The sequence below is a fragment of the Xiphophorus hellerii genome, chromosome 21 (genome assembly GCF_003331165.1).
Source record: "Xiphophorus hellerii strain 12219 chromosome 21, Xiphophorus_hellerii-4.1, whole genome shotgun sequence".
Taxonomy (NCBI): domain Eukaryota; kingdom Metazoa; phylum Chordata; class Actinopteri; order Cyprinodontiformes; family Poeciliidae; genus Xiphophorus; species Xiphophorus hellerii.
In genome coordinates, this window is record NC_045692.1 from 14,166,136 (window position 1) to 14,173,663 (window position 7,528).

At 41.0% G+C, this 7,528-nt stretch overlaps 1 long non-coding RNA gene across 2 annotated transcripts; it reads right to left on the reverse strand.

Annotated features, from left to right (window-relative positions):
* Positions 1-2,481: 2,481 nt before the first annotated feature.
* Positions 2,482-4,316, reverse strand: LOC116712356 (uncharacterized). Of its 2 annotated transcripts, XR_004337518.1 has the most exons (3): positions 4,103-4,316; positions 3,883-3,944; positions 2,482-3,802 (listed from the first exon to the last, which is right to left on the reverse strand). It is a non-coding gene; the product is annotated as an uncharacterized LOC116712356 (long non-coding RNA). The 2 variants fall into 2 exon arrangements; XR_004337517.1 differs by having other exon boundaries at positions 3,883-4,316.
* Positions 4,317-7,528: the final 3,212 nt, after the last annotated feature.

Genomic DNA, 7,528 nt, shown 5'->3' on the forward strand with positions numbered 1-7,528 from the left:
AGTATGGCCAAAATCTAGGTCATTCTGAGAGAAAACGTTTGGCATGGTGTTTAACATTTTTGTTATTCGCCTTTTCCATTCAGTGGATAAAGGTGAATCTCCAAAATCAAAGCTCAGTTCTGGGGAAGACTTTGCTTGAAATTGAGAACCATCTGGTTCATTGACAGTGTGTTCTTTGTGTAACACCTGTACTATAGCATTAACATCTGCCACAATGGTTTTGGGAGGAATGACTATATCATGATTGGTGTCATTTCTTAGTAAGACAGGAATATGACATGAGCGTTTGCTTGGTAGAGTTACTGCAATCGCTGAAACGAGTAAGCCATTCGGTAGAGAAGAAGCTGATGGTTGCTCAAGAATGACATCTCTCTGAATGTTCAATTGATCAACATGAACAGAAGCTTCAACAACAGTGGTCTGTCTTGCAGGAACAACTCTAGGCAACTTGCCCGTTAGTTCTGCACAACCAAGACTGCTGTAGTTAAGCTCCCTTTGTCGTATCTCAAGTATTTTGAGAACAGCCTGATATCCATTCATCAAAGGCTGAAAAGATGAACGTTTCCGGTAATCAGCATAAAGAACGTCTAGTGTGTTTGTGCCTATAAGCACTTGTTCATGGGCTGCAGAGCGGAGGTGAGGAATAACCAAGGCCAAAGTGTTAATTTCAATATCAGAACCAACAAACTCTTTTGGAAAGGTGATGGTAAGCTCGACATATCCTAAATAGGGAACAAACTGGCCATTAGCACTCTCCACTTCAAGCAAATCATTTAAAGAATGAATGGTCAGATCAGAAAGGTGTTCTTCATAAAAGGACAGGGGCACAGTTGTGACTTGTGAACCTGTGTCCAGGAGACAGTTTGTGTCTTTCCCTACAATGTATACTTGAGCTGTGGTTTTAGTTCCCACAAGGCCATGTGGCAATTTTGACCCTTCTACCTCAACACTCTTGACAACAGATTTTATGGTTTCGGGACTGGAGTTTTGTAACTTCGCTCCCATATGTCCCTCTATGAGAGCAGACACTAGTTTAAATGTGTCTCACTTTGAGAAGCATTGGAAGCTTCCCAAGCAGCCTGCTTTTCTCTCAGCTGTTTTTTCTTAGCTGCTACAAGGGAAGGATTTGGTGCTTTATCACAGACTGAAACAACATGGCCATCCTCTCCACACTGGAAACAGTACCAGGGACGTGGTCTGCCATTTGCTTTAAATGTGGAAGGATAGCTTGTTTTTGGTTTCACCACATGGGCTTCATGTGTGACACTTAGAGGAACAGACTTTGCTTTTTGTTGTTTAGGTTGTTTTGGCTTTTGACTCCCTGACACAATGCTCTTCACCTGAATGCTGAGGTCAGCAATTTGTTGCTTGAGCATCTCAAAGTCAGTCTTATTTATCAAATCATTTGTGTCATGTGCAAGATGCACTTGTGACATGGCACGCTGCTTGCAAGCACCAGACTTAGTATGGCTGAAATGCTGTCGCATGCGAGTCATTTTTGCAGCCTGTTTATCTTCTTCTGTCCTAAGAAGGAGCAACAATTCTGCAAAGGTAGGAGGTTTTTCTTTCTTTTGTTCTAACTGAAGATCGACTATTAAAGTGTTCTCCCAACAGCCTCTACAGAACTGCTTTAAAAGCTGTTGGTCAAACTCTTGAGCTGACACACCACCACGTCTCATTGTTTTGCTTAAAGCAGTGTGCAATCTCTGCAGGAAAACAGAAGGTAATTCTCCATCATTCTGGAACGTGCTAATGAACCTAGCATAAAGCTCGTCACCGTCTTCAACCGTTCCGTAGGCGGAGTCAAGCAACTTGAGGTAAGTTGAGGGACTAGACTGTGGGCTCAAATGTTTGATCATTTCAGAAGCAGGAGGAAGAAGACTGTCCAATACACGATGTGTGCAATGCAAGTCTGACACAGATGGATCTCTGATAAGAATTTCGACACTTGCACGCCATGTATCATAATCTGCTTCATGGCTTGGTCGTGGACTCTTGCCTGAAAAAGCTCTGAGTCTACTGGGTGAAGCAAACTGGGGTGAGTTATCATTACTGCGCACCACATGCTCAACCACCACTCGCTGAACTGCAGGTGGATTGACATCGATTAGGGGCGTAGCAGTGGATTCAGATGAGACAGAGAAAGTCTGCGAGGGATTGAGATCAATCAGGTTTTTTCTGAAAATGGAAGGGATGAGAGGCTTACTTGGATCATTTGCTGATGTCAAAGTCATGGGATCTGTAGGCATCACTGACTGAGGGGTTTCAGAAGATGGGACATTTCTTTTGATGGTTGAATCTTTTTGTGGGGTCGGACTCTGCGGAACTGAGGATTCTGGATCAGTCTGAAGTGATTGGGAAAAGGCACATTCTGCAGATGAAACCAGATTTTTAAGTTCTTCTTTCAACATTTCTCCTAATGAATTTCCACTCAGCCTGGCAATTTCAGAGAGCTGTTCCATGTACATCTTAGTAGCTTTGCTTCTGGCATCTATGGTGTAGACACTTCCTAAAGCCTTTAACTCATACACAATGCCTGCTTGAGTCATGCTTGGAAACTGAAGAGGCAACAATGGTTCCAATGTCTGCATGGCAGTTTCATGTGCAAACTCAACGATCATGTTTTTATGGTAATCTGACTTAGGATCATCTAAGCAAATGTAACGGTTAATGGAACCATACTTCTGGAGAAAGGTTGACACTTCCTCATCTGTCTCTGACCCTGTTAAACCACTAACAACCACAGAATGGGGAATTTGGATGGACTCCCGGAGTACCACATCCATATTTGGTTTTTTATTTTTTTTTTGTTTTTAAGGAGAAGTACTTGGCACGTTCTAACAATATGTGTAAGATGTCTGACACTTAAACACACACACTCATGCTCCTGGCTGGCTCGCCATAGCTTCCTCTGTAACACAGTAGAGAAGGGTATTACATATATTTTGGATAAATGGGCCAATAGGTTCGGCTATCGGAGCACAGTGGAGTGTTTAAATGACACACAAGGGCAGTTGGGTGTATTTAAAGAACTGGTTTTAGTGACAGAAAACACACAATTAACAGTTGCACAAAACACACAATTATGAAAATAAAATTACACACAATAAAATGAAAAAAAAAAAAGAAATAACAATAATACTTGGCCAAGTGCTAATTCTTAATTTCAAATAATTCGGGTGCACCCTGGTAATCTGCACTCCAAATTGTATTAGTCAGCAGATTAATCAAATTAATCCCAATTTGGTTTGATTCAACTTCATTCACAGGAGAATTTCCACCACAGCTGTGCGTCACAATGTCCGAAATAAAACAATCCAAACAGTATTGTCCAAAAATCAATAAATAAAAAAAAAACAATAATAATGGAGAATGTCAGCTGTAGGTTTCACACATAACCGTGTGTGAAGATGTATGTTGCTCTCCTACCACACCGCAGGGTGCAGCATGACTCCAAATGGGATAGACGAAATCTGGTTCTCTCTTTAGGTCCAGGTGGGAAGGCTCGCCATCAATATCAAAGGAGGGATCCACTTCAGGAATGATCCAGTATAAAAAAAAACCTGACCTGTCAACAGACAGGACCAGCAGAAATACAGGACTTTACCAAGCCGTTCTAGCTTTAATCCTTCTTTCCAACACAGTAACAAAACATTACCTAGTTACTAAAACAACGGATATTTTTTTAACAATGTAACAAACGACAAAAACACAAATAAAAGGTTCAGGATATGCTCACCAATCTCAGTGCGACACACTTCAGACAACCGTATAGTGGGTCTCAATCCGGATGCGTGGGGCACTAAACGATGTAACAAGGCATATTTGATCTAAATAATATAAACTTAATAAAATAAAATTATGTTAAAGCCTAAATTTTACCTTTTATCTACGAAGAACAAGCTGAAATAACTGCCAGAAAGAGCCAACGATTCCTAACGGCTCTAACGGTAAAAAACTGAAGTTCAGTTTGTATTCATTTAATAAATAATTTCCAGCACAAAAGCTGGACAATCAACATAAAATCTATTTACAAAAGAGTTTATCCACAATACAGTTAATACAGCACGTAAAAAATACTTTTAACTGTCGGGATACATACTCTGGCGCTGCCCCGCTCAGCAGTCTCACCGCGTCGGATCTCTAGAGCAAAACCAACGGTACTGCAGACCCGGGGGAGAAGGGCGGGATCCACAACGGCAGCCTGCACCCTGATTGGTCCAGACGCTCTGGAAACCAAACTTCTCATTGGCCAGGCAGACCACCCAGCTTCCTTAACCTCTTCTCTTAAAGTGGCATACCCACTTTATGTGGGTTACACCAACACACTGGTTTATCTTATTGCATTTATCACAAAATATGGCAAAACATAAGCTGCATAGTTACAAAAAGCTGATAAGAGAAATGTGTATCTGATCATCAAAGAAGGTCAACTGAGCCTTTAGGGTTGCTGGGCTGTTCTAAGCAGCACCTGAACAGGACCCAAGTTCATATCAGTCGGGTATCGTTGGGAAGTGCCACAAGCAGTTGACCCTTGCCATCCTATCACCCGCTGATGGTTTTAACCCAGGAAACAGCAGTTAAATTAACCTCTGCGAGCTGCGACTCAACACAGCCTGCAGCATGCCAGCAAAGTCCAGCCGAGCTCTTTCTCAATCACCGCCTGGTCCCCGGAAGCAAGGGACACAGCGTGTCAGTCCCAAAAACAGAATTTTCTTTGACAGTAGTCAAAATTTTTGTGAATATAAAGGTTCAGCAGAAAGTTTAACACCCAGATTTAAAAAATGGTTTGATTTGGTAAAAGTACAGACCTGTGCTGCTGGTCTAGTCCCAGTGGACAAGAAAACCCCTTCAGTGACAATGAGTCTTTGGTTTTCCAATCAAATGTGAGCGTGAAGAGTCTGTTTATACTGAACACACAGTAATGTCATATGGATTTTAGTTCATGTAAAAATGGACAAAGAGATAAATTACAACTGATGATAATTGAACAAGGAAGTTGATTATTTTCTCACATAGGAAGAAGTTGGTTTTGTTTGTTTTGTTCACTTAACAAATTAAATCATGACTTGAAAACTATGCATTTTGTATTTCGTCAGGTTGTCTATTTCTAACGCTAACTTTGGTTTGACAATCAGTTCGGTAAAGTTTTAAAAGAGCAATATTGTTAGTAAGACTACTACTTTTAGGAGTGAACATGAACTGCACTGGGATTCAGTGAAAACAATTTCAGTGTTGAAATAAGTTGGTAAATGAAGGTTCTCAGACAAGTACCAATTGTTCTATGAGTCCATAACAGTTGCTATTTTGACATATTAATTGGACTCTTTATGCAGAGGATGTAAAAATTATAAAGAAGCAACAGCAGTCAAGCAGGTAAAGGTAACTGCAGCAACATTTGTTCCCTGCAGGACCTGTTGAAGTGTTTTTAGACACAAACGTCTAATTTCAGACTGAGAGAGACCCAGTCATTTTTTAAAAAATGATGCTTCTCAAATATACTGCCTGTGTTTTGTAGAAGATTTGGTGGCCAAACGACTATGTAACGGAGGAATCTTTTTTAGACACTAGTGAAGACATACCATTGGAGAACAGCAGATCTGAGTTCCTTAGAGAAAGCTTCCTCTTGTTTGCGTTGGCATTGGCTCAGGGAGCAAATCCACACATACCCACAAATTCAGTACGCACACTTGCTCTCAGCCTTTTTCACCCCTCTGCATCAATCTGTTCCCAAGCTGTTCCCACATTTTGGTGAAATTCCCAGGCTTATTCCTTGGCAGACAGGGACACTGGGGCTGATTACTTTAGCATGAACCCACCAAGCCTGCCCAGTCTGCATGCTCAAAAATAAAAGAAAGCAGCAACCTTGAGCTTTTTAAAGCAATCTAAATGTTATGAATGCAAAATCACAAAGAACAACCTCATTTAATTTTATCACAAACACTTAAACACTATCGTTTCCATGCTTTATGTTGATGCAGAAAGGCAAATTCAGACCTCACTGAGCAACAGAAAGTCAAAATCTGATCTGGCACCAAATCAAATGCATATTTTCTCCCCATCTTTATGTCTCATAAATTACAGTTCTGGTGTGCTGCGCAAATATTACCAAGCTGTAAGACAGCTGTGCCCCATTAAAATGTGTTATGGTTGCTGATTTCCTACAGCACACGGTCATCTCGCCAAATCTACGGCTAGTAATTAGAGGAGATGAAATGTTTAATTGTGCCTTAATTTTGATAAAATTTGACTGTCATCCATCCTATAATCAGGCATTATGCTTGCAAATCAACTTCAGCAGATGTAGGCAGGGAGACATGTGCTGACCTGACAGACATGTCTAGATGTCACAGCCACAGTCAGACTGCGTAGACCCCTGGAAACAGGTTGGTGCATTAATACTGATTAGCACACTGAGAGGTTCTAATGATTTACAATCACAGATAATAAGACTGTTTGCTAGTCAACAGTCCTAGTTAACACTCTGTGCAATCTGATGTTGAGAAGTATCTTGCAATGCATTTTGTGACAATTTTATTAGATTTTATGACAAACAAGTGTATGATTTGGAAATATAAGAAAAAAGAAATCCTTCTTATAAGTAATATTCTGAAACGTGTGGCGTACATTTCTAGCCCACCACATAATTCAGGATATTTCTATATTTAGTTGCACTTTTCTATCAACGCTAACCAGCTGATCCTTCCCTGCTGAAGAAAAGTCTCCCCACAGCATGATGCTGCCACCACCATGTTTCACAGCAGGGATGATGAGCTCCGTTAGATATGTGGGGTTTGTTTTCACAAGAGGTTAGCATTTAATACAAAAAAATTAATTTGGCCTAATCTGACCTTGTCCCACATGTTTGGTGTGTTCCCTACATGACTTGTTGTAAATTGCAAATATATCTTCTTATGGTTTTGTTTTGTTTTTACCACAGTTAAATAAAGGCCCAATTTTCAGAATATGCCTGCTAAGAAAGAGCAACCCCAGTAGCATGATACTGCCACCGCCATGCCACATTTCATCTTGATTTTTTTTTTTATAAAAGAAATTGAAAAACGATCATTATTTGTTCTACTTCACAATTCTGCATCACCTTGTGTTGGTTTGTCTCACAAAATTCCATATTCAGAAAATTGGAATTTGAATTCGCAAGTGAAAATGGAAGAGGTTTGAATAATTTTCCAAGGCGCAGATATGGGGAGTGCTAATAATCTGATTACTTCGCAGCTTTGCGAACAATCGCTGTCCAACAAGAGCGGCACATGCGGGTGATCTTGTCAGAATCGCAGGACAACAGGAAGGAAGCATTCTCTGACAGATGGATGACAGGAGTGCAGGAGTGGGAGAAGGTCAAGATGGGAGAGACACACAAAGCCTTTCTCACTGACGGCCAGAGAGCGTGTGATTTCTCAGGGTGCTAAACCGCGCAGCTCTGCCAAAGCACGACGCAGGCGAACTGACAAGGGCCGCTTGTGGGGATGAGAGGACTCAAGATGACGCGGAGGAGAGGAGCCATGATAGT